Source organism: Centrocercus urophasianus, unplaced genomic scaffold, assembly GCF_019232065.1.
Source record: "Centrocercus urophasianus isolate 14NV4802_14NV808 unplaced genomic scaffold, USGS_Curo_1.0 seq_10, whole genome shotgun sequence".
NCBI classification, from domain to species: Eukaryota; Metazoa; Chordata; class Aves; order Galliformes; family Phasianidae; genus Centrocercus; species Centrocercus urophasianus.
In genome coordinates, this window is record NW_024884142.1 from 76889749 (window position 1) to 76915819 (window position 26071).

A 26071-nucleotide genomic window follows, 5' to 3' on the forward strand; every position below is an offset into this window, starting at 1 on the left:
GCTCACTTGTTCCTCTTGTAGCAGCATCTGTGCTGTATAATTTTCTTATGAAGTATCCTAAAGAAATAAGAAATACTTATCTTGTTAAACTGTTGCCATATCTAGAGGTATTATCCTGAAAGAATTGCTTGCTTTATATGCTAGCAATCACTGGCCAAGAGTTTGAATGCTTTTTCCACACCATATGCCTGGGATGTCTGCTGACATCTTTCAGTCTGTATGGGGAGAAAACTTACAGGATTTAATATGTTGATCATTAGAGATAGGGTTGAGGTTTCCATACTGGAAGCAAGTCAGGAACATCAGAACAAAACTTACAATCCTATTTCTGCTTTCATGTGCATTGCTCATGTAGATCTTGAGCATTTTTACAACTGTAAAAATTTTATTCTGGAAATGAGGGCCTGAAACTATGTTCTTTGAAATAATTGAGACAGCCCAGAAGCCAGGAGCTCTTTATAACTTCAGGTGTTTAATTGAATCATGTCGAATCAGCAACTAAGAACAGCATATGCAGTTCTTACTGGAATTAAGATGTGATATAAGATGTGATTGGCAAGTTTGACTTAAAATACTGTGCTGCAAAGTATAGCAGTGATATTTTGAAGCAATACCTGAGCCAGTTTCTGGTCTTCGGAACTGTCAAAGATTTGGGGGCTTGAGTTTCAAGAGAGAGACAATACTGGACAAACATGGATCTTAGTCACTTCTGTAATCCCTTTGAAAGTCCAAAAAAGTGATGAATGGCTTATTAATGCTACATAATACTGACACTCTAACAGCATATATACTAGTGAGTAAACTAACAGTATAATTCTTGTTACAGGGAAGAGTCTATAATGGAAAACACTGATGCTGTGATACTGTTGGTACAAGTAAACAGCTCATGAAAATGTTTTACTGTCAGCTGTCATGAAGTATCAGTGAGATCTTGTTTTCTGATCATACGGAGCCTTTGAGGTATGAAACAGTCAGCAAGTTGTGCCAGAAGGGAACTGACCAGAAAGCTGGGGGTGAGAGCAAGGGCTGCTTTTGAGTGGCATAGCCCATTCCTTGGGCAGCATTCCAGCTGACAGTATTTTTAAAGTCTATTCAGGGTGAAATGAGTATTGCTCATAAATTCAAGAGTTCAGTACAATGAGATGCTTTTTAAAGATTGGTGTTTTCAGAAATAGGGTCTGCAATTGCTTTGTCTGCAAGCTAGAGAAACAATCTTGTGCCTTCAGTGGGAACTTCTCTTGCATGAATATTCTCTAGGGTATAGAGCAAAGGTAGTTGGGATTGTTGAGTTGGGGGCTGGGAGAGAAGTAAGAAATTTCCCTGCTGTCTGCAACTTTTAATTACCTTGATCAATGTCCAGGAGACTCAGACTGCCCGAACAATGTGGACTCAAAAAAACAGTTCCATGGAAATTGCTGATGGATTAATTGCTGGGTGTCTTTTTCCACGTAAGCATCATATGTACAGTTCTAACGTGCTGCTTAGTAGAGCAACATCAGTGATCTGGGAAGTTACAGGAGGATGTTCTCTTAGTAGGTATATTTGTGGTATCAATGCATTGGCTTTTTTTCTTATTTTTCTGGAAACTATGTCTGGAAAGTATTCAGACTTGAGGAAGAAAGTTACTGTTAGTATGCTACACCCCTGTTTAAAGGTTGTTTTAAGATAAAGATCCTGCTTGTCTGTGTAGTTGACACTGGGAATTGCTAGGGACTGTGGAGTCGTATGCTGCATTACTGCCAAATAATAGAAATGGGAGCTGATGAGCAGTAAGATGCTCTTTATAAGAAGAGATCCTGTTTGTGGCTTGCCTTATGATATAAGTCTGTGAGGATATTGCTATCAGAGGATCACAGAATGGCCAAGGTTGGAAGGGACCTCAAGGATCATGAATCTTCAAACCTCCCCCCCCCCCCCCAGCTACAGACAGGGCCACCAACCTCCACATTTAATACTAGACTGGGCTGCCCAGGGCCCCATCCGACTGTGCAAGCTGTGAGCTGAAATTACTGGAGCCAGTCGGTATCTAAAGGCTGATAGACACATTTTTATTTCTGTAATAATGGAAATATATTTAAATGACATTTCTGCTACTCAGTTTTGGATAGCTGGAATTCTAGAAAACTTATATTCTGAACACAGATATCCTGTGCTTCGCCTTTGGTGTAAAGCTCAAAGGTTAATAAAAAAAAAGGGTACCCTCTGTAGAGGCTTACATAGCTAGTAGTTGTAAAAGCCTGGCCTTTATTACTGGTGTTTCACTTCTGCTTCACAAACTGTTAGTGTTATATCGGTGGCTGGTGTGTCTAGAGTGTTCCTTGCTGCCATGTTTGTGGAAGAGAAAGACATCTTATATAGACTTGGCAGTTAGCATTACAGCTTAGCAAAGCACAGAAGCAAAATGATACTGTCTGTATTGTGTTGCTTTCAAATTGCATGAATTGTAACTTGACTTGCATTTGGCATGTCTCATTTTTATGGGGATAAGTATGAGCATTGAGCTTCACATAGACTGGTGAGAAGTCAAGGGCGAGAGAGCAGAGGTAACTACAGCACAACATGTTGGATGTCTGAGTCAACACGGGCTAATATGCATTACAGGGATGCGTAGTTCTCTTAGGCAAGTCAGAATTGAGCTCAAGTTCATGTTTTGGAGCACACTGAAATTCTACTTTTTTGCATCTCTGAAGAGTCCGGACTGTTAGAAGAACTGAATACTGTGCTCAGTCCTCCTTATCGGTAGGGGAAAAAAAACAGCTCGAAGAATCAGTGCCAAGCTTGAAATGTCAAGGCATAGTCCTGGATACCTTTTCCTCTGCTGTAATTGGTTTGCTTCTGTTAATTAGCAGTAGCGATTTTCAAACCTACTCTCAGTGTGTCTGTACACTTATCTTATAAACTGAATTTGTTTGCTTTATTGCAAAAGCTGACCAAGATTTTGATGACAGTATCTTAACCGGGTGGCTGCATGTATAACTTTTGAGTTTATACCTAAGCATTCTTACAGCTTGTATCTGATGATCGCTGCTGAAGGAACCTCAAAACATACTGGACTGAACACTGTAAAACCACATGACAGTCAGTGTTGGGACAGTAAATAACAAGCTGTAAATGAGGGTAAGTGTTTATAATGGCTCTGCTAGGTTCTCATCTGCCATGGATTTCTGGAACTGGCAGTGCTTGAGCATCATTTTGAAGACACCTCAAGTCACTGGGAGATGTACAAAGCTGTCTGGTTACTTGTTCTGTACCTCAGCGTGCCTTGTTGAGGTGTTATTATTATTAATGTTACTTATTTTAACATGTTAATTGTTAACAAGGACAGGGTTTCATTCTGTTCTCCACCAAATTTATTCCTGTGTCGGTATGTCCCAGGGTATAAGGATGAAACTGTAGTTCAAAATAAGTGTTCCAGAAGCCCTTGCCAGTATGTAATTAGAGTAATCTTTTCTAAGGAAGACTCTGTTTCTGTCTTGAAGCAATGTCTGTGGCCTAGCACATTCCCTTTCCTGCTGCTTTTCTGCTGTTTTAACAATTAGCTGCAGATAAAGCTTCATGTTTAGCTTACTGCAAACTCTGATTTTGGGAGCAGCCTTATGAGAAAGCAGGTGTGAACTAGTTCCAGCTGCTGGAAAAAAAAATACATATATAAAAATCAGCAAAAGCTATTCTGTATCTTCAGGTGGAGGTTAGTTTTCTTAAAGACTGGAATAGGACAGTGTTCCTATGGAGAGCTCTAGAAACAAGCATCACTTGAAAATCCTGTTGAAATATGATAGATGTGCCGGGATAGTAAGTTTCAGTGTTCTAACTTCATCTGAGTTACTGTCAAATACAGGAAGGAAAGCAAATAGGCAGGATTTGTTTTCTAGTCTTATAGGTAGCTTATTAAAAAAAGAAAAGTAAATTATGTTTGCAAAGAGCAGAATAATTAAGTTGGTGATTTTTTTTCTCACTTTGATAGTACTACCTGCTCATGTTGCGTTAAGAGGGGCAAGAGAACACTCTAGAATGGTTAGCTAGGGAGAAAAGGTATGTTGTGAACGAAGTGGTGCAGCTCATGATGTGAAGCAGAGGAGCACACAACCTTGCTAAAATGCAAAAGATGTTAACCTTGGAAAGTAAATATTTTCCAGTGTAATGTTTTTTCCATCATTTTGCTTTGAAGTCCCAGCAAACTGTAATGAAGTACTTATAAGAATTTCACATTGTTCCCCCTGGATACTTCCTAGCAGCATTTCTGCAGTTATCCAGCTTGAATTTCTGGGCATCTCTAAATCAGCAAGTTTCAATTACCCTCAGTATATTTTCTATATATATCCTTCGGCTCACTATTCCTTAGTGTAACTCCCACAGAGAGAGGATGCATAATTTCTGTGAAATGCTGGGAAGGGGAATACATTAAGAGAATTATGGACATCTTGATTACCTTAATTTAACCAGATATCTTGAAAATCAGATCTTACGAAGAGAATGGACTGTGAGACCAGATGCTCCATCCTGTTGAAGATAGGATGAAAAGAAAGTACCTTCTGTCTTTCCTTCTCGGGATTCTTACCTAAAGGTACAACAACAAAAAACTGGTATACTAGTCTTAGAAGATTTTGTCTTGCCCTGCCTTTACCATCTAGGGTGAAAAGACATCCTTCAATCTAGTTTATACTAATGCTATATAAGAATATAAAAGCAATTATGTAAAGGAGCCAAACCAGTTGATGTAGTTGTTTGCGAAAATTGATCTAGAATGCAGATGCCATCTAGTGGCAGATGCCATCTAGTGGTAGTGGTCTAGTGGGCCATCTAGGGTGAAAAGCTATTACTGCAGAACTGGTATTTTATTGCATATTTATCCTTGTCTGATATGCAGACATTCTGTCTTGATTACTACTGGAATATATCCGCTGTGCTTGGCTTTGTAATAACTTGCAGCTTGCTGCATTGAACCTAGGTTACCTTGGCAAGAAGTACAGATTTAATTCCCATAAATTTGGTGGACTTCAAGAAGTCTGTTCAGTCTTTTTCCTTAAGAATGTGGGGATTCTGAAGGAAAAAAAAGCTGTCATGGGCATCATAGAAAAGAATGATGCTTTACTATGTGAAGGTTTGTTCTGTACGCAATCCTGACAGTCTCCTAGTCTGAGGAGTGTGATTCTCCCTCCATTGGCCAGACCACTGGGTTTTTAGCTCTTAGTAGGCCATGTTGAACTACTAGAAGCTTGTATTAGCCCACTTCTTCCTATCTCTTTTCTGCCCCTAAAAATATAGGTCCCATTGGCTCCCCAGGGACTCTGTCTCTGCTTATCTCTGGGCCACTTCACAGGGAACACAACTTTGGACAGTTGGTGAGCTAATCCTGTACAAGTCAAGTGTTCTGACTACTCAGACTTGGGCTCTTCACTTGACTTCCCTACATGTGATTTTCTAGAGCACAGACTGTGAGGTATTGTGTAAAGCTAGAAGGATTTGGTAACTCTCAAAAAAGTTCTTCATCAGAGGCTAGGCTTAGAACTAATGGATTGTTTAAATCTACTGAAATAAACATCTCTAAACATCTGCATGGGATGTGTAGCATGTGTCCATTACAAAATGTGTTCATTTCTTGTAGCTGTATCTGGTAGTTGAGGTCGAGTGATGGCTTCTGTCCTCGGGGTTCTGATGTGTTAACCTGAGGAAGTGAAGCAGGCTGGGAGGAAATGAATTCTGAGGCTTGTGGTCAAACTTCAGAAGCAGGGTTGGGTGTACTTCAGGCACTTCTGGCAACAGTGGAAGACCTCGCCTGTCGCATACTTACACCTGTCAGGCATGAAGTATTTGTGTGGTACTGCATATTCTTTTTTCATTTGGTAACAGAGAACTTCTAAAGATAACATCCTTCAGCTTGTAGATTTATTGCTGTCTCCGTGAAAAATACTCTAATTCAGTAGTTGATAGTGTATGTGTCAAAATGGCCAGGAGGTGGCAGCCATGTACCACAAATAAAAGTATTTGTGCCTCAGGCAGTACCACTTGAAGGGAGGTAGGGTGGCTGTCAAAACTTTTTGCAGTGCTTGCTTAGTGACTCACATCAGTACAGATAGCCTTCATTAGGTGAAGTGCAGTATTTTTATGAAAGTGCCCTAATTCAAGAGCTAGTAAATGGGTAATTATAGTCAGGGTTTTTTGGGGGGGATGGTTGGGCATAGATTTTCATACACACTCAGACTGTTTGTGATGATGATTTATGCGTGTAGGGTTTTTGTAGATCACTTACCTCCCCAGTCATTTTTCTTGTAGTTTTTAAACAGAAGAAAACTTGGGTGCTAGAATCACTGATAATTCTTTATACATAAGAATTGTTTGCTCGCTGCAAATGTAATGTACTCCTACTTCCTTCCCATCTCAAAGTGGCCTGTAAGCAGCAATCAATTAAGTACAATCATGATCTTAGAGTAGATCAGTGTCACAGTAGAATACAGAAATAGGAAAGTACTAAGTGTGAGGATTGGAGTGGAAATGCAAATTCCTGACTGAGGCCTGTGGTCAGGATTAATTTGGCCTCTTAGACGTAGTAATCAATAAGAATTGTATGCAATATGGGCACTAGTGGCCATCATTTTCTAATAATTGCTGCTTTGTTCCTGTGTGTCTGCTGACCCATGACTAGCACTTAGAAGCAGGAAAGGCTGCAATCCCTCCTTCGCAAGTGTTGTCATATTCACAGTAGTCCATCAGGTGTGAGTTGGATTCCTTAAACTTCACACAGTGCTTTTTGCTATTCCTGTCGACAAACGACAAAGTGACCGTAATTCTCTAGAACTCTTAAGTCCCCATTTCTTATAATACCAACTTAGAATGGTATTATCTTGAAGGTTGAAATAGATCTTCAAGATTGTCCAGTTAAACCGTGCACCTACCACCAACATCACCCCACTAGACCATGTTCTTTAGCACATCTAAGTTCCCCAAACACCTCCAGGGACGGCGACTCCACCACCTCCTTTCCACTGTCCAACCCTGTATAACTTCTGTGACAGTAGCCTATATTATTGGTTTATTTTACATTCTTCTGTGTCAGGAATTGTTCATGCTGCCTGTGGGGAAAAAAAAAAAAAAAAAGATCTTGAAAGTGGGGAACATTGAAAAATGTGTATTATTCCTGAAACAGGCATCTCAGCCTACTGCTGGCTTTTACCGGAGAATGCTCAAAATTCTTCTTTGAAATAACATTTGAAATTTCATTGTTTTTACTAGTTTCCCCATGGGAAAAATGAAAGTGATATGATGCAGTTGACAGTTACCTCTTCTCTTGTTTCAGAAGGACCGACTTTCTTTCCAGAGAAGTTGGCCATAGGACTTCAACCAACTTCTGTTTTGGGAGTGCTGCGCTTTATAGGCCTGGTGGGAAGTAAGCTGCTTGCGTAGCTCCTTACCCACTCATGGTCACATTTTTTGTTTCTATGTACCTACTCCCTCCTTCCTAAAAAATTAGATTTGTTTCTGTTTACTCTGTGTTTATTGGTCTGTAACTGCTGGTGATGCCTCCCTTTACATGCAATATGTGTGTACAGATGCAATTTGCAAGTAGATTTTTGAACTCCTTTCTTTGGGGTGAAAATTGAGACAGCTGGTTTGAGAATCATTCACCCCCTGAATCTTACGAAACACCCAAGCTTCTTAAAAACATATGTGTCATGCAGTTTAAATGCAGTAATGTAAGGTAAAGGTAGCTTATCCTGCTGAGATGTTTGCATGATCTGTAATGCTTTAGCAAATGTTTTACTGGTATCCAAGCTACGGTTTTACAGCTCTTCACCAAGAAGTGATTATGATTGGTATTGTTTATAGAACAATACAACAGTTTGAACAATGCCAAGAACAAATGTCTTTGAAATGTGATGGCATGTATTCTGGCAGAAGAAGTGGATGAAGTGACCTTCAATATGAAGAGGTAAAAGGATATGCCTTAGCTCATTTAAATTTGAGCTGCAATAATTTAGGAAAAGAGCACACAGAAACTTCTGTTGCTGCTTAAAAGGAATTAATCAGTGGAGCTCTGTGGTCTGTATCAAAGATATATTGCTACCTGATATAATTTATATCAGGTAATTTATATTTTATATAAATTTTATATCAGGACTTTTTTCTATGCTCTCCATCAAAAGAGACCTTAAGCGCTAACAGAAGATGTCAGTGTTTTATCAGATGGTGTTTCCCAATAGTTCAGTGTCCAGCAGAAACAGTAACTTGTATTTAAATAAAAATGAAAAACTTCCAGAAACAGAAAAAGCTGTTCTCAGTGCCAGATCACCTGTGTACCAGGCACCTCTCAGGTTTTTTTCCTAAGAAAGTGTTGGGATGCTGCAGTGAGAAGAGGCTTGAGCAACAGGTCTAAAGACTTGAATAGTTCAGTTCTACATACCCTGAACTAGTAGTGTTCTGAACTTCCTTGACTTCCTCTTTCAATGACTGTAGCTCTTGTTTAAGATGTTTCATCTTCCATTGATGAGTAATGGCATGAGCTGTCTCTGCTTCCTCACCTGTCAGTAAAATGGTTTGAAAGCATCTGAGATAAGCTTATCACATCCTTAAGATGCTTTGTGCTTCCATTGTGACACTTTACATCCCGTTTCTGATACTGGGTGATGCAAGACTTAAGAACCTTACTTGCAGTTGTGCATCATCCATATTGCTTCTTGGGCACACAATCACATTCCTGTTTATCCTCTATGTCTCTTTTTAATCTATGATAAATTTAACCATGATTGACAAGTATGTGTACTTATTTTTAAGCAAGTGATGTCTTGCATTAGGTGATGGTCCTGTGTCACGTGCTGCTATAACTCATTTACTTAGCAGGTATTTCAGAGCAGGAATCTGTTCATCTGACAGGCATACTAAATGTTCACTGATTTCAAAGTATAAACCTTTCATGTAGTTACAGGACATAGCTGTATCCAAAACCAGTATTTTTTTGGTAGTTGTCAGTTCTTTCAAAGTAGTATTTCACTAATAAATGTAAAGGTTATTCCTTAAAAAGCAAGGAGCTTCTGTTGATCCCTGGAATTACTTTTTAGGGACATGGAATGTACATGCCTCATTTCAGAAACCGAAGGCACAGCAGTCTTGCTTTTATGAACTGGTATTGTTTCCATGAAAAGTAATGATACATTCTGAGCTCTAGCCCTACTTGTAGCAAGTGTACAGTTGAATGGATATGGGAAGCCTTCAAGTAGCTAAATAGAAGTGAATGATGCACAAAGTACCCCAGGCACTGAAAAATGTTCATCTGCAATGCTAAGTGTTCCCAGTGTGAAGCTTTCAGCGCTGTGATGGTCGTATTTTGAGGCAGGTCAGACTAATGAGTCAGTTTTCTGGCCAAAATACCCCATGGGTCATAACCATAATAGTATGCAAAAAATCAGAAGGGCAAAGCCATCTATTTGGCTTAAGGCTTATCCATAGAGCATGGAATCAACTTTTTACTGAACTTGAATGTCATTTAAAGCTTGTCTGATAATTAGTATCGGTGAACTTTTATATTGAATCCCAACAACAAAAAAAGGTGGTGTATTCATTGAAGCATGCCAAACAACTTTTTTTTTTTAATTAATAATGGCAAAAAAAAAAAAAAAAAAAAAAAAAAGCAAATAAAAGGACTACAGTTGTTTGTTTGAGAAAAACAAGCAAACAAACAAAAAAACCTAAAGGATGAGGCCTGAATTTCTTTCTTTTGGCTTATACTTTATCCTTGGGATTTCTGAGAACAGCTGGAACTTCTGCTGAAGAGAAATAGTCTGGTTGACTTGAGCTGTGATGTCTTGTACAGCCTGTGCCAGCTGAGCCCTCTTTCCCAGAGGAAGAGTCCACCCTGTGGGAATCCTGTCGTGTAACTTCTTGCACATAGCAAGGTCTCTCTTGTGTTAAGCAAAAGATGCACTTGATGTCTGATAAATGGCATTTTGACTTACATGGAAGACTGTGTCAAGGTGTGTGCCAAAAATTGAGTAGCAGAGCAGCTGTATGGAAATGCCTGGCTCCATTTTATGCCTGTCTTTAGTTACTAAAGTGGACGTGGCTGGGGAGGCCTGCAAGACTGACAAATGCTTTAAGAAGGAAAATGCATATTGTGACTGGTGCAACTTACTGTTAGCAGGGATTTGATTGTTTCTCGTACTGTAATCATCCTGTTCTGCATCTAATAGCTGTACAAGATGAATTCTAGGAAAGTTGCCCCGAAGCCTAATCCTATACTTAAGAGAAAAAGGTTGCTTGGAAATCTCAACAACCTGAAGATACATCTGGGTTTGTCTTGAGATGTTTACGAAGAAAGAGAACTTTCTAGCAAGACAGCTACTAGCTGTGGCATCCAGTAGAGCTGATGTGTAGTAGGCCTGAGCTAGTGGAAGTAGGAGCTGCACTTGTAGACTGAGCACGTGGTATTCTGTGACCCTCCAGTGACAGGAGCAGTCTCTGCTTCTTCGTCTGTCAGTAAAACGGTTTGAAAGCATCTGAGATAAGCTTATCACATTCTGAAGGGGCTGTATTAGTTGTTGGAATCTCTGTAAGGTAAATGAGGAGGAAGAAGACTACAGCCACGTGGGCTTAGTCTCAACACAAGCTTGAGAAGTTGAATTCTTACTCATGCAGGCAGCTAGATGCTTTCCTGTGAGACTTCCGTAAAGAAGAGGAAGGTAGCCTTAAGATAAGCCTGACTACTTTTAAGGTGCAGTGCTGTCCCAGAAGGATACTCCTCATGCTGAAGAGAGCAGAATCTTTCATCAGTCTTTCACCCATCACTATGTGGGCACTTTATAATTGTTGATGAAGAAGCACTGTAACCTTTTCCATGTATGGACTTTCACTTTTGCAGAGCCTGCGGACAGTAATAGCTATCAGTTTCAGCGGTGCAAAGGAAGGGGTCAAGCCTTTTGCTTGGGTAATCAACTTCTGTGATATAACTGTGTGCCAAGAGGAATAGCATATAATTTAAAATTTGAAATGTTTTGCTATACAAATGTTCTTTTCTACATGGTGAAATAGATATTAGAGGAGACTAGTACAAATGTTTGAGCTAACTGGAGATGAAAGTGAAACCAGACATGATGTCACTTTAAGTGATACTACCATCCTGTAATTTCCCTACTGCTTTTAATAGCAATAGCTCCTATGTTCAGGTTCAGGTTGGTGTCGCATTGGCTTTCAGTAGTTTTTCAGTGGTGCGAATTGGTATTAAATAGTAGTCTAGATCAGTCTTCTAGATCAATCAGATCACATTCTTCAGGTAGTTAAGGTAGAGGGGAGTATTTAAATGGATTAGCAGACCTTAATCCTTTAAATACTGACTCAGTGGAACACTTAAGTGTGTACTGAATTTTAAGCATGAAAGCAGTCCCTTCTGATCATGAGGATTATTTGCATACTGAAGTGTTCAAGCACTTAACCAAATCAGTATCATAAATAGAGATTCTTAAACATGGCTGCAAAGTACATTAATCCTAATCTTTTACCTGTTTCTCATCTTTATTCTGTCTGTGCATGCTTTCTCCAGTCAGTAACTTGAGCTGCCTGAAGCTTTACTTGAAAAGCTTGTTGGTCCACTTGAGTCAAGCAAAGCGGTGCTTTGTCAACATTCCACACATCTGTCTTTAAAATAAACAAACTGTTGGCTGTTTTCTCCAGTGTTCTTTGACCTCAGTAAAATTATATAGTTGCAGTTAGAAGCAGAAGGCTTTGGCATCTTAGTTCATCCCCGAATTTGTCCATTGGTTTTAGGATCAGCTACATATATAGATATTCAGACAAAGGCACAGTAAGCACTTCCATCATGTGCACTGCCATTTAAGAGCTAATATCAAAACAGGAGTCTGACTCTCTCCAAAGGCTATCACTCTTGTGTCTCATAGGCAAGTGACCACAGCCATTCCCAGTATATTCTGTGTATTACTGATCTTGCTAGCATTGATGCAGTTGCCTGCAGACTCAGTAATGTGCTCTGTGCTTGGGATTTTCTCAATAACTCAAATGCCTGATTGTGGTTGAAAGTTGAATGCTGCCTTTAAGAAGTATAAGCTTCAAGCCTGTTGAAAGTTGTATAGTTGTCCATTCTTTGAAGGTGTAGCTGCTCATACAGGAAACTTGATCCACAGCTTGGGATGATAGAAATGCAAGGTATCCTGTTAGCGTTGTATGAAGATGTAGATATGTGTAGGTGTGGAGTTTTCTGTGGGTCACGCCTTGCCTATGCAGTGTCCATGTGTAGCAGCCTTGGCCATGAAGTTCTGCTCCCACTTAAATATAGGTGCTTGTACAAGTATTGAAAAAAGTTTAGGAAACAAGCTACGAGAGTAAAATTCTGGCATTCCAAGTTACTTAGAAGGCTTTCAAACCTTTCATTTGAGAGCTTGATTCCTTTTGCTTCTAATGGTAAGTACTTATATATCCAAATATATATTGGCACTAGAAATCTTAGCTGCTCTTTACATGTTGCCTCTGTATGTGTGCCTTATACATACATTCTTTCAGACGTGTGTTTCTGAACTACAATGTCTGTGTTTTGCTAGTGCTCCATTGCTGTGATGTCCATTTTATTTTCAGGGGGGAAAAAAGAAATCAAACCAAGAAGCAGTATCTTGTTTATTCCCCCTATATATAACTTCTGCAAGAATTGATTTTGTTTGCCTGAACAGTAAAGAGAAAAAAACACGATACCTTAGTCTTCTTCAGTAATATAGTTCCTGCTTGTGTAAGTAGTCAAGGGAAGGAACAGAAGAAAAAAGATGGAAGAAAACACTGTTTGAGTTATTCTATGCAAGTCTTCGTAAATAACAAAGCTTCAAAGAAACATGAGCTATCAGAAAAAGAGCTAAAGGGAGTTCCCTATAAAGGGGTGAACTTGCAAATAAACACAATTATTGCATAGTGACCAGCATCCTTTCTTATCTGCAACGTAAGTAGTACTGCTATCATATTTTTAAGGCAGAGAATTTCACTGTAAGTTCTTCAGGCCAAGATTTTTTTCCTTTTGTACGCAAACTACTTAATATGAAGTTTTGACTGGACAGCCTTGCTGCTGTGGAAATTTGGTATGGTTTTGGCACTGTGCTGACTATGTAGTGCAAAGAAGTTTCCAGCCATCTTCATGGTGCACTTTGCTAGAGACTTACTGGTTGGTAACTTGGTACACTCTTAATTAACACCTGCGAAGTCCTTAAAGCAGAAGGGAGTGGGCAAATGGTACAGATAAGGCCGTGTTTGTCTTTTCAATAGTCTGTAAGTTGTGGGTATTAAGAAAATCCAAAACACATAACCTTATAAGCAAAAATGTAGCAAGGAGGAATCGGCCTATGGTCAATTTTCTGTGTATGTACAGAAAATGCGTATGAGCTTAGAGAATTAGAAGAAAAAAGAAATCAAAGCTTATTATTTTTAGCAGCCATGTTCCATTTACCACTGTTTAAATTTAAGCTGCTAATATATAGTGTGTGTTAACCTGCCTTGTTTGATTCTTCCATCTCAGAAGTTTTATAAGCAAGTTACACCAGAGGGCAGTAGGAACCTTCCACTGCTTGAAGTTGTTCTGTATCACAAACATGAGTACATGTTTTTCCCCTTCACTCCTTCTCCCTGCTATGATGACACCCAAAGGCTAGATAAGGCCAATAGAGGGGGGCTGCCACAAGAGCTGTTGCAGTGTTACTGAATGCAAGGTCTGTGTTTATGGATCCATTTCTAGACATGCAGCTGATTCTGTAAATTTGATGTATGCTGCGACGAATTCAGGTCCAAGCTGATAGCTGAAACCAGGTAGTTTCTATTTCTGTGCAGAATCCTGTAACAGTAGAAGGGGAAATGAAGTGACAAGCTGTACGTTTTATCCTGCACCATGTTCTCCTGCTAGTTGCTGAAGTCTCTTAATCCTCTACCAAAAAACTAATTTTTTTTAATAATTTATTTCACAGTATGATAACTGAGGTCAGATAACCATGCTTGGTAAGTTCATGCATTTAAAGAAGAAAAACAGTGCTGCAAAGCAGCTTCAGCTGGGCACTGTTCAGACCCATACATCACGGCGATGTCAGCAGTGCCAGGGTTACCTCCACTCTGTGCATCTCCTCTGTATCTCTGCTCACCCTCAGCATCTTGGCAGTGGTCAGGAGCCACAGGACTTTACTTGGGTTTGGTTGTCACTGCCTCCTGTCAGTTCCAGTGCTGCAAGCCATCTCAGCAGGTCTGGGGATTCCCTCCCATCTCGTTCTTATTTTCTGATGAGGGATATGGAAATACTCTCTTCTCTCTTCTCTGGTTCAGTGAGCTCCAGTCTCAACAGCGCATGCAGACGTCTCAGGGTATAGTGCCGGTTCACAGCTGAGCTCAGCAGAGGCTTTGGAACTTGCTTCCTTTCTCTGCTTGGAAGTAGCCTGGGTATGATGAGCTTCCAGACAACATCGTAAAGCTCAGCTTTTCCCCACCTCCCGCTTCCCTGTGTGTGCGAGTGTGCGTGTGGGAAGGAGGGAGTTGTCATTGTGAAGAACTGTTCAGAAGAATGGGGGATTTACTCATGTCCTAGTTTACTGGTGAGGATCTGTCTTACATTTTGCTGCACCTAGGGGTGTATTTTCAACTTCTCTCTGGTAGCTGTGGGATATGTACTGCCCATCTTGCAGAAAGGTAAAAAATACTACCCATTGCACGTACTGTGCACAGGGGTACTATGGACGTGGCTGTCTGTACAAGCTCCTAACTTTTGCGGTGATGTTTGTCAAACTGAGATGTTGCTAGATGGCCTGCTTTTTCTTTTATTTATTTCCTTTCTTTGCTTACCTATATGCTTGTAAAAGAAATGTTGAGTTCGGGACCTGCGTAGTAGAATAATTCACAAAGCAGGGTGCTCCTGATGCCCTGTGTACAAAAGGACAAAGGCAGTTTGTCCTGTATGCTTGCTTAGAGCTATTCAAGAGTGGAAAATGCAATCTATTTGGAGGTGAGCTGCATCTTCCAAAAACCCCACATATTTCATTCTGGCAAATTCTTTTCATATTTGAGGTTAAGCACATGCCAAATGAAGTCCTGTTTTGGGTAGATAGCAGACTTGTAGGGCAAGTACCAGGAGGGGAGCAAGGAAAATGAATTATTGAAAGCTTTTACTTTGGTAATGTTTGTAGCTTGTCACATTGTAGCATTGTCATAACTCCACCACTGCGTTACTGCAGCTTTCTGTGTTCAGCTGACCCTTCTCTTTGTGCATTGCCATCATGCTCATGGGGTCAGGGAAGGCTTGAGTGTCTGCATCCTTCTGAGGATTGTGCCCAGGATGCTCTGATGCAGAACTGCCCACTAGGTACTGTGCAGAGAATATGTGCCTCTCTAGGACTTCTATATTTTCAAGCTAAATATCCCCACAAAATTCCTTTTAGAAACCAGTTTCACTGTGTATACCTGTAAAGATTGATTTAGCAAAACTATGTTACAAGCCACTAAATTGACCAATTGACCAATCAGTGACATGATCATAAGATAGGAAATTAGTGATAAAAAAAAGTAACTGTGTAGACAGACAGGTGTGTACCAAAGGTACATTTAAGCCTGAATTTCATAATTCGTTAAATCATTAAGATTGGAAAAAACCTCTAAGATGATCTGCTTAGCTGTCAACACATCACCACCCTGCCCACTAACCATGTCCCTCAGTGCCAAATATACCATTTCCTTGAAAACCCCCATGGACAGTGTCTCCATCACCTCTGGGCAGCCTGTTCCAACACCTCACCGCTCTTTCTGGAAAGAAATTATTCCTACTATCCAATCTAAATCTCCTCTGCTGTAACTTAAGGCCATTATCCTAGTTACTGGGGAGAAGAAGCTGACTCCCATCTTGCTACGACCTCCTCTCAGCCAGCTGTAGAGAGTGAGCCTTCTCTTCTCCAGAATGAACAATCCCAGTTCCTTCAGCCTCTCCCCATAAGACTTGTGTTGCAGACCCATCACAGATTTGTTGCCCTTCTCTGGACAGGTTCCAGGGCCTCAGTGTATTTCTTGTAGTGTGGGACCAAAACCGAACACAGTACTTGAGGTATGGCCTCACCAGTGCTGAATACAGAGGGACGCATCCCTGCTCCTGCTGACAGCACTGTTTCTGATACAAGGCAGGATGCCACTGGCCTTCTTGGCTATCTGGGCACACTGCTGGCTGTTGACTAATACCCCCTTAGATCCTTTTCCTCCATTCTGCTTTCCAGCCACTCTGCACCAAGCCTGTTCCATTGCCTGGGGTTGTTGTAACTGAAGTGCAGGACCCGACACTTGGTTGTGTTGAGCTTCATCCCATTTGCCTCAGCCCAGTGATCCAACCTGTCCAGATCCTTCTGTAGAGACTTCCTACCCACAAGCAGATTGACTCTTCCTCTCAACTTGGTGTCATCTGCAAATTTACTGAGAGTGCACTCAATGCCCTCGTCCAGATCTTCAGTGAAGATGTTGAAGAGGACAGGCCCCAATATCAACTCCTGGGAAACACCACTCACAAGTGTTCAACAGCTAAATTTAACTCCATTCACCACTGTTCTGGGCCCAGCACTCCCGCCACTTCTTTACTTAGCAAAGAGTGTACTGATCTAGGCTATGGGCTGCCACCATCTCTAGAAGAATACTGTGGGAGGCAGTGTCAAAGGCTTTGGCAAAGTTTAGATAGACAACATCAACAGCCTTTCTGTCATCCAGTAGATGAGTCACCTGGTTATCACAGAATCGCAGAATGGCCAGGGTTGGAAGGGACCTCAAGGATCATGAATCTCCAACCCCCCTGCCACATGCAGGGCCACCAACCTCCACGTTTAATGCTAAACCAGGCTGCCCAGGGCCCCATCCAATCTGGCCTTGAACACCTCCAAGGACCTCAATGCTAAGGTCAGGCTGACAGGCCAGTAGTGCTCTCAGTCTTCCTTCTGACCCTTCCTGTAGGTAGGTGTCACGCTGGTAAGTCTGCACTTGTCTTGGTTCTCTCCTGTTGACTGGAACTGCTGATAAATGATGGTAAGTGTCTTGTATGTGAGCAAACAGCGAATGGAATATAACAGACTCATGAAGTTTTAAAAGTCCTTAAATGTACATTGTATGGTATATTGTCACAGTTTCACCATGAAATGAGAAGAATGCATTTTGAAGGGAACCTCTGTTCTCAGCCCAGCCTGCTGTGCAGATGGGTGTCAAAGTTATTTTTTCTGTAGGTCATCAGAAGACAGATTGATCAAGTAAACTGGGATTGCAAAGACAAAAAGCATAGCTGACTAAGGGGAATTTCTGTATTTAAATTCAAATTTTGTTTTTTCATTATAGGTTTTTTATGTGAATATTTGCTGTTTCTCTGTCATTTTAAGGGAGTCCAGGGTAACTGGAAATATGGAGTAAAAACTAATCCACACTATCCAATTCGGAGCACCGTGTATGCTGTATGGTATTCAGTAAGCTTCTCCTGTGCAGTGGTACCTTGCTTATCCTTAAGTCCCACTTACTGTCAGAAAATGAGGAAAATAATCATCAGCTCTTGAGTGAACAAGCAAAATTACTAAAGAGAAAGAACTGAAAATGTTTGAAAGTTAGGAGAGTATAGAGAAACAAATATTCACCCCTAGGTATCACCCTGCAGGTCTAACCTTTTAAAGGATAGCTGCTTTAATGTGCCTACCTGTAGCTGATTTGGAACCAAAGACTGTCCAGAAATGTTAAAAATCCTAGTGCAGGGTGTGGGACTTCATTGTGATTGGAATTCCCCATGCTGTGGAAGTTCTGTGTTTTGATCATGCGTTGTTGATAGACATATTTGAGGAAAGAAATGGAAAGAATTCAAAAAAGACAGCATTTATCCAAACGCACTGAAAAATTTAGCAGTAGAGCATCCAGCTGTTGAGGACTGGATAATACAATGGTGTCAGCCCCACTTTATATGCTTAGAATACAGTAACCTAGAAATAATGATGCTATCCTTGTTAAAGGAGGGAGGTGCTGCGTTATGTGATAGGTCTTCTGTTTGTCAGTGTCTGAGATAGATACTCAGTCCTCTTCAAAGTGGTAGATGATGAAGCAGTGGGAAGAGTTGGAGTGTTTACCTGACTCCTTGCATTGGGCAGGAATTAAGGGGAAATTGGGTTCTGTATCTGTGTCATTCAGGAACTTAACTGTCTGTCCTAGTTTGCTCTGGTCTGCTCCTGATGGTGCTAAAATGTCACTGTATTGTTACTAGCAGGATTTGTGACAGCATGACTGTAGCAATGCCTGCAAGAAAAAGTATTCGAGCAGTATTTTGTCGCGCAGATCGCTTGAATGTCCTTAAGAAGCTTATAGTACGTGATTAAGGAAGAAGAGATCAATTCAATTGCTTCTTTATATTCAAGAAATGTTTCCCCAACTAAGAAGTAAACTCGAGGTCTATACCATGATCTAATCTTTCCTGGAATAACACCATATGCTATCTCAGAACAGTTATGATCGTTGCTGTTACATAAATACCTGGGCACCCCAGGGATTGAGAGTTTGTTGTTTCAGGGTGTGCAGCATGTAGTACAGGAGGGAGCACTCCGTGCGGAAGGGTTCAAGCTTGATAGAAAAGATATAAGGAAGCACTACAGTATGCTTAAGTCCTGTATTATCTCACTGGCCTTTGTTTAACAGGCCTTATTCTGAAATACAGCCTTCACTTTGTCCTGCTCTCAAATTCTTTAAAAATCTTTTTTAGAAAAAATTAGGCAGAGGTTAATAGTAGCTTTTCTTTGAAATCTGCTTATGCTTTACATAACATAAAAGCCTGCCTGTCTAGGTTAGATGTCTGCTTAGTGCTGTGCCACCTTGTGTGAATGTAACAAGTAAGATTTGGCCTTTAACAACAGAAGGTCAACTGAATTCCCGTTAATCCTTTTCTTTCAACTCCCAAGAAAGAAAAGAAAAATAGAAATCATTGTGGAATAGAATGGCACTCCAATGGTAAACTTACCACGTAATTTCACAGATGTAAGGCTGGCCTGCTCATCCACACTGTCTACTTTGGGACCAAGGACAAATTTTTCCAATTTCAAATGAGAGTCTCATTGGGGACACTACTGCTGCAAGCAGGCAATGCCTGGGACGTCCTCTAGCAGCTACAAGGAACACTGTAGCTGTTGAAGTTAGTGCAGGCAGCCATGGCAGCCTGTGTAGATAAGTGATTCTGGGATGATTTCTTTTTCTGCAGTCCTTCTTTCAACAGCTGGAAAAACATTCATGGGTTTGAAACCTGCATTGTAGCTGAATGTTAGTCAGCCTGGGTTCTGCCAGCGTGCAGCCCTGCTGGTGTGCTGCTCTATCACTGCCTGCTGCTGAGCTTATGTGTCCTGCTCCTTTAAGACTGAATGGGGTATCAAGCCCATGTGGCCACAGGAGCTTTGGTAACACAAGTACCTCATTCAGGTCAGGCCTGTGTGTCTTGGCACAGCACTGGTCTGTATGTGCTTGCAGCCCAAAATGCATCAGTTTACCTAGCTGCCAAACTGCATGGTGCACTGATGCTTTGGTAGCTCCCTCCTTTCACTTCTAGAATTTTCTAGTTCTTTCGTTATTGGTTCTTTTCACATCTCTCTCTCTGGTCTTTCAGGATTATCTGTGGCATCAATTGTTTCCTGCAAAGAAAAGAAAAGATGCTAGATTGAATTCTCAGTTAAAAAAAAATCTGAAATATCATTGCATCCAGGGTTTTGTGCCCTAGACCAATTCAGTAGGTCCTAAACCTGCATGAGTTATGTCTTCCTTCTGCTTTAACCAGACTTATTGTTTCCCTGTAATATTTCTCAGCCCTTGGTAGCACTTGAGAAGTTAGAGTTTAATACTGTACATGACTGTTGTTAATGTGCCAATTACTCTCTTTCATACCATCAAGGATGCTGGGAAAGAGGTGCCTGGAGACTAACCATTTTTTCATTTCAAATCCATATTTATTCTGACTGCTTGCAGTGGTTAGGGATATCTTAGTTTGCATGACCTGGTTGATATCTGAGATAATTTGAATCAATTTAAGAGGAAGCTGTGTGTAAATTCCTTTCTATAATCTATACCTGATGCTTCCTTTTTGTCTCTTGGTGATATGTCTAAACTGAAACAAACAACAGCAATATCAACAGCTGAAATTAACCAAAGATTTGTACTTTAGAGACCCATGCAGCAAATTACTCTTACTTCACTTATCCTCTGTACACCTATAGATATTTTTTCCTCTCCCAGAATTTGTTCCTCTTCATTTTATTGGCAATAGTTGTAGTCATTACTGCCACATAGGAAAGCTGAGCAATTTTTCAAGGATGCTTTGCTATATTGTGTTTTGCGTCCCAAGATGGAAGTCCAATGTGTTGGCAGAAACATAGCAGAACCCAAGAGATATTTCTTCCTCATAAAGAAATAAGATGCAGCCAGATGGGCCAGCAGAAGCATTCTTCCAGCTCCAGCTGCTTTCAGTGCTCAGTGGGCACCAGGAGCTTCCCTAGGTGCTGTAGCTCCTGGTTCACCATTTGTCCATATCATGTTTGGTACCTAAGTGTGGTCAGGTGACCCCAGTTAGTAGCAAAAAGTCAACCCAACTACTTTCTTACTACTCAATGCCTCAGCAGGATAGGGGATAAGGTAGGAAAAACAGGAATGAGAAAGCTTGTGAGTCAAGATGTCAAGATGGAGATCAGTTGCCATCATGGGCAAAACAGACTCAATTTGGGGGAAATTAAGTTGATATATTGCTTATGAATGTATATGTATTTAATCACAGATGTGGGTATTGGGAAGCAAGAAGACAAATATTTGTCTTTCCTCACCCACTTTTTCTGGTGCCTCCACAGGCTGCCATCAATACAATTTCCTCAGATCACTAAAGCAGACAGGACTCAAGACTCTGAGCACCATTGGCAGCCTGCTGCTGGGTCAGGTCTCCCAGCAGTGGAGGCACACAGAGCAGCCAGAGCAGACCTGAGGGTGTCCAGCATCTGGGGAGCCTCTGCTGCAGCCCTCATCTCTCTGGGTGTCCATGGGTAGAAGTGAAGATGCTCAGCACTTTCCAGGATTAGGCTATCAATAATAAACCATTTTAAATATCTCAAAAGCAGTGCTGCGATGACAACCCGAGTAATTAATTGCATTGCTTTTAATAGACCTTTCAGATAGTGCCAAGTTGGTGACATCTGCCACAGTGAGGTAATACCTTCAGGCAAGAACATTTTTAACATGGCAGTACCTCAAAAGGCACTCTGTAGATAGGCTGCAAATGGCTGTGCAGGGGGTAAGATGTTTTATCAGACTGTTAGGCTCTCCTGCTCATTGTGCAATCAAAAGAAGTCCATTCATCCACTTACAGGTGGAAGATTTAATTAGGAACTATTTCTGAAACAGTAAGGCTGCCTGCCTCAGGTGCACTCTGCTTTTCTTGGAGGTCACATTCTCTTGCAACTTATTCTTGTTTGGTATCGGTATTATTATTGCTCTTTTAGCATAGTTGTCTTTGATATCCAGTGGTGAATCAAATCTAGCAGAGGCTCATCCTCAGCTGATACAAATAGGCTTGCCCCAAAGCAATTAAGCATGCTGATTAACAGCAGCAGAATAAGTGGAGATAGAGTTTTCATACGAACATATTTACTAGCTTCTCTCTTTCTCTTGGGGAAAAAAATGAAAAGATGTTATTAAAATAGAGTTTGTTTATTGACCTTTTCTAATTTGTGTTCATAACATCATCTTGTTTATTAACAACTCATCTTAAGCTGAGATGTTCCCTGAAACAGTTTGTGCAGAATCCATGAATTGAAGCTGGACAAACTGAGTACCAGGGAATTAATTTCAGAGGATATGTTCTCATTATCACATTAACTGTTCATCTTTTGAGATGGATAGAATTCTGGCTGGCAGCTGCAATCTTGGAGATAAGTATATCTATATATTTGATAGAAGTGGAACCTCTTAAAAAAGATATTTACTATTCCATTTTCATGCTTGTGTCAAGCCTCAAGATTTGGACTGAAGACTGGGCTTATTGCTGCATTAGTCCTCATGCCCAGCCCACTTCTATACAGTGGAGTTAATGTGGAAATCAAGTGACCTAACTTACAGTCTTTCTGCAGCCCATCTTGGGAGAGCAGGCTGGAATGCAGCTTTCTCTGATCTTGCTTTAAGTCTTGGTGACTTTCCTGCACCAAGATCTATGTGCTACAGTGGCAGTGCAGATGGTGAAGTTGGCTTTGCATTGCAAAGTTGTGGACTCCTATGCACAGTGTTTTGGTTTTTTTTGATTTCTGAAGCTGCTCTGCATCCCCTTTGAGCACTGTGCATGTGGCAATGGCAAATGACAGGTCCTGCAGTGCTTTGGAAGTGGAGGGGAGGAGAGGGACAGTGCCACGCCAGACAGAATTGTCATTTGAAAATGTCACCACTTTGAAAGTAGTGGAAAAGTTGCCTTAAACCAACGTGGAAGAAGGGAGAGGTGTTCAGTGGGTCTTCGTCATCTTTGTGGGCATGGAAATAGCTGGCAATAGTGCTTCAGTGACTGGAAATCCCTATGGTCATTTCCAAGATTCACTGATAGCTCACATGGAAATTGGGCAAATAATTTTACAAAACAGTGTTTCCCAGTTGATTCTTCCTCTCTGTATGCTGTTTCCTCAGTAAATGACTGTTTTATTCCAAGATTTACTTATTTGGCTGCATTGTTTGTACAATCTTCCTTTGTACATGATGTGCCTACGTTTCCAGAGATTTCCAGAGGACTCATGATTTCCCCTGACATTAGCTAAGCCTTCTGTGGAGTTCAATATCTCTGCAAAAGGAGGCTCGTTGTGTTCCTTTGAAGCAGCAATTCAGAATTCCAGAACCAAAGCCAGGTCACACCAACTGATGCAGCGAAGCATCTAAGTTGGTGAATAGGCAATGTCACAAGTGCAACTGCTTGGGACAGTCCTGTATCAAGTTAAACACATCTGTCTGCTTTGCTGAGCTGCAACCTGTGTCCCAGAAGCTCGGGTAAAAAGAGGACTTGATGCTGATGGGCCAAATCAATCTGTGCACGCATCTACCTTCAGAATTGTGTCATATGGAGAACTAGATCCTCCTGGAGAACAGGGGGCTCAGTTTCACTTTACATGAAGGGAAGCAGGCTTGCTATGAGATACAGGACACCTGCACTGAAGATCTGACAGTGAGTGCTCATGTTAATGAAGCAAGGCCATTTTGTAATGCCCCAAATCCTTAGGTTGAGCTTGCAGATAGTGTCTAGGAAGAGACAATGGGATTAGTATGAGACTGGGAGTGGTGAGACTCCTGCTTTAGAAACAATGGGAGTTGCATGATCCTGTACCCAAGAATATGATAGTGTTTCCCTTGCGAGGAAGGAGGAAAAGGAATGAAGGAAGGAAAATGAGGTTATTGAGGTTTTTTCTTCTGCTTGGACTTTGGTTCTGGAAACTGGAGCAACTTAAGCTCAGATGAATTATGATCCCACGATTAAAACAAGTGATAAGAATGAGCCTGAGGCTAGACCAAGTAATCCCCTGCTTGAGAGAGCTCTGCTCTGCTCAGTATAGTAGTAGCTGTGCTTCACCATGTAGTCACCTTGCTCAGTGCTCACTGCTACGTGAGCAGTCCTAGCACGTAATGCATCTGAAGTTGTGGTAAGCTCACAGGGAACAAAAACTTTTGTGATCCGATGAGGAAATCGCTTAAAATAAAAAAAAAAAACAAGAAGTGATCCATCTTGAAATTTTGATCCTCTGCTGAGGTATTTTCTGTATTGCAAATAGCAACTAGGTAGTGGAGTTTTTCTTTTTCCTCCCCTTTTCCAGGGGCCTTCGTCTGATCAAAACTTCATCATGTGAGCCATGTACTTCTGGTACTGTAGCTGAAATGCTGCACTTGTCCTCAGAATGGATTAACAAGTGAACAAGAACAGCTGTGAGCTGTCACCTGGAGAAGGCTTGGGTATGTGTCAGAGGTGAGCAAGGACTGGAGCTCACTGGTAATACTGGCTTCTCGTTGGCCTCCCGACTGGCGGCTACCCAGTGAGCTGAATGTGCTTAAAGATTTCGGGTGGTGGCCATTAAGTCGTCTAGCCTGACAAACACTTTCCCATCCTAGTTGTAGAAGACTGAGGGAAGCAGGTCTTGTGTGAAATGCAGCCAAGGTTTCAGTGAGTGTTTCCATTTATTTTCACTTTGGCAGCTGTGGGCCTACGGCTTGTTCTGTAACTTACATAATCAATGTGAATATTAAAATCTTTCCTGAAAAAGATCTCCTAATATAAAGTACAGATTTTAGTAAAACTACACATGTTGGTTTTTCTAAGATCTTATTTCAATACCCATTGGAATCCACAGAATCATTTCCACTGACTTTGGCGACTGGTGATGAGATGAAGCGTGCTCTTTGTTCAAAAACCTGGACGAGAATGGAGATGTTGCTATATAAAGACCATGAACAAAAGCCATTACTCTCACTGGCATCGGTAAATGTGGGGGGAAAAGATTTTTTTTTCTTTCTTAGAGAGAATAGAAAGGTTAGAAAGAAAGGCCCTGGAGCAAAAAGGAATGTGAGTCAGAGCTTTCAGCAGGACCTGACTCTGGGGTTTTCATCTTTGAACACAAAATGAATGCAGAATACTGAACAACTAGTGAAATCAAGACCTACATGCAAAATAGCTGAAGTAGATGAATTTGGTATGCATGATGGCATAATTTTTAAATCTGCGGAATAAAATGTGACAAACTTCCAAAGAAACACAGTCATCCTTGTTTCAGTACTAAGCACTCTGTGGGAGTTGCAGCACTGATTAACTTATAGCCTGTGGATTTCAAGGGCCTTTTTCTGAGTGTGACAGTGAGAGCTGTTGATAATGAGGTTAAACTTCACCAGGTGATTCAAGAAAGCTGAAGTACAGCACTGCCTTCTGCACTATGATCTGCCCCATTCAAGGTTAACAAGAACAGGTAGACCTAGAGGAAAAGCAGCAAGAATAAGCCTGCTTTTCCTTGCCCTGATACAGAGCAGAAAAGCAAACTTTGCCCTCTTTGTTTCGGTTTTTTGACACTGGCATTGCTTAGGCAAGGAAGGTACATAGAAATCTCTTGTTGTTTATTGGCAACCTGCAAACCTTTCTTGATGGTTTTTGCTGATGTGGACTCTGTGTGCAGTGAGCTCCGCATCTTTCCAGAGCCACAGTGAAGCCAGGAAGCTGTGCACAAGTGGGGAAGTGCCCTGTGCAGAGATTTCTGTCATCACTGGGTCCGAGACACTGCATGGAGTAGGGATTATTGGCTGCACAAGAGATATTGCATTCAAATATATTTTGGCAATATGACAAAGCCTTGGGGGAAAAAAAAAAATAAAATTGTTTCCAACTGCGGAGAGGTAATTGCTAAGAAGAAAAGAATGGGGTGACTTCTATGTGTTACCTGGCACATCTCCAAAATCAGCCAATCTAGAGACAAATATGCATCTTTGGAGAAAGCCGCAGGTAATCCAAATCATATACTCAGCTATCACTCCCACTCTGCTCTCAGACTCCTTTCTGAAGCTATGAGCATGCAAGGAACTTGAATACGCTGTGGAGGAATAAATGCTGCAATAAGTTAGAAGGGGGAAGAAAACCCACAGAGCATGCTGAGCTGCTGTTTTCCAGTTTAGATGCATTTATTTTTTTTTTCCAAAGCTGTTGCACTGGTTTCCTCTGTTTTCTTCCTTTCTTTTCTCTGCCTGTCAAAGAATGAAATGAGCCCTGGTGAAGAGACAAGCCTATCTTTTAAGGCTCAATTTTTGGTCTGAAGTGAATTGACATTTCTGCTTAGTCTTTGTGGCAACCCTCTCTTAAGTTAATTTCATTCATTAAAAAAATACAATTTCATTTCTGCTTATTGAATTTGTGTAATGTTCAGTCTCAGCTACTATTTAGCTCAACAAAGATAAGTTTTGTTTTCCATGAACACTTAATCAGTGTTCATGGATACATCATCTTTTATTTCCCTTGAGCTTCGTTTTAGCCCACCTGTACTGGATATGTGATTTTGCCATTTCCCTTGCTAAGCTCTTGCAGTTTTTCTGCCAAGCACAG

At 41.0% G+C, this 26071-nt stretch overlaps 1 long non-coding RNA gene across 1 annotated transcript; it reads left to right on the plus strand.

Moving 5' to 3' along the window:
* Positions 1–1068: 1068 nt before the first annotated feature.
* LOC122171785 lies at positions 1069–24466 on the plus strand. The gene is made up of 5 exons (XR_006172106.1): positions 1069–1448; positions 3008–3117; positions 4444–4564; positions 23811–23946; positions 24342–24466. It is a non-coding gene; the product is annotated as an uncharacterized LOC122171785 (long non-coding RNA).
* Positions 24467–26071: the final 1605 nt, after the last annotated feature.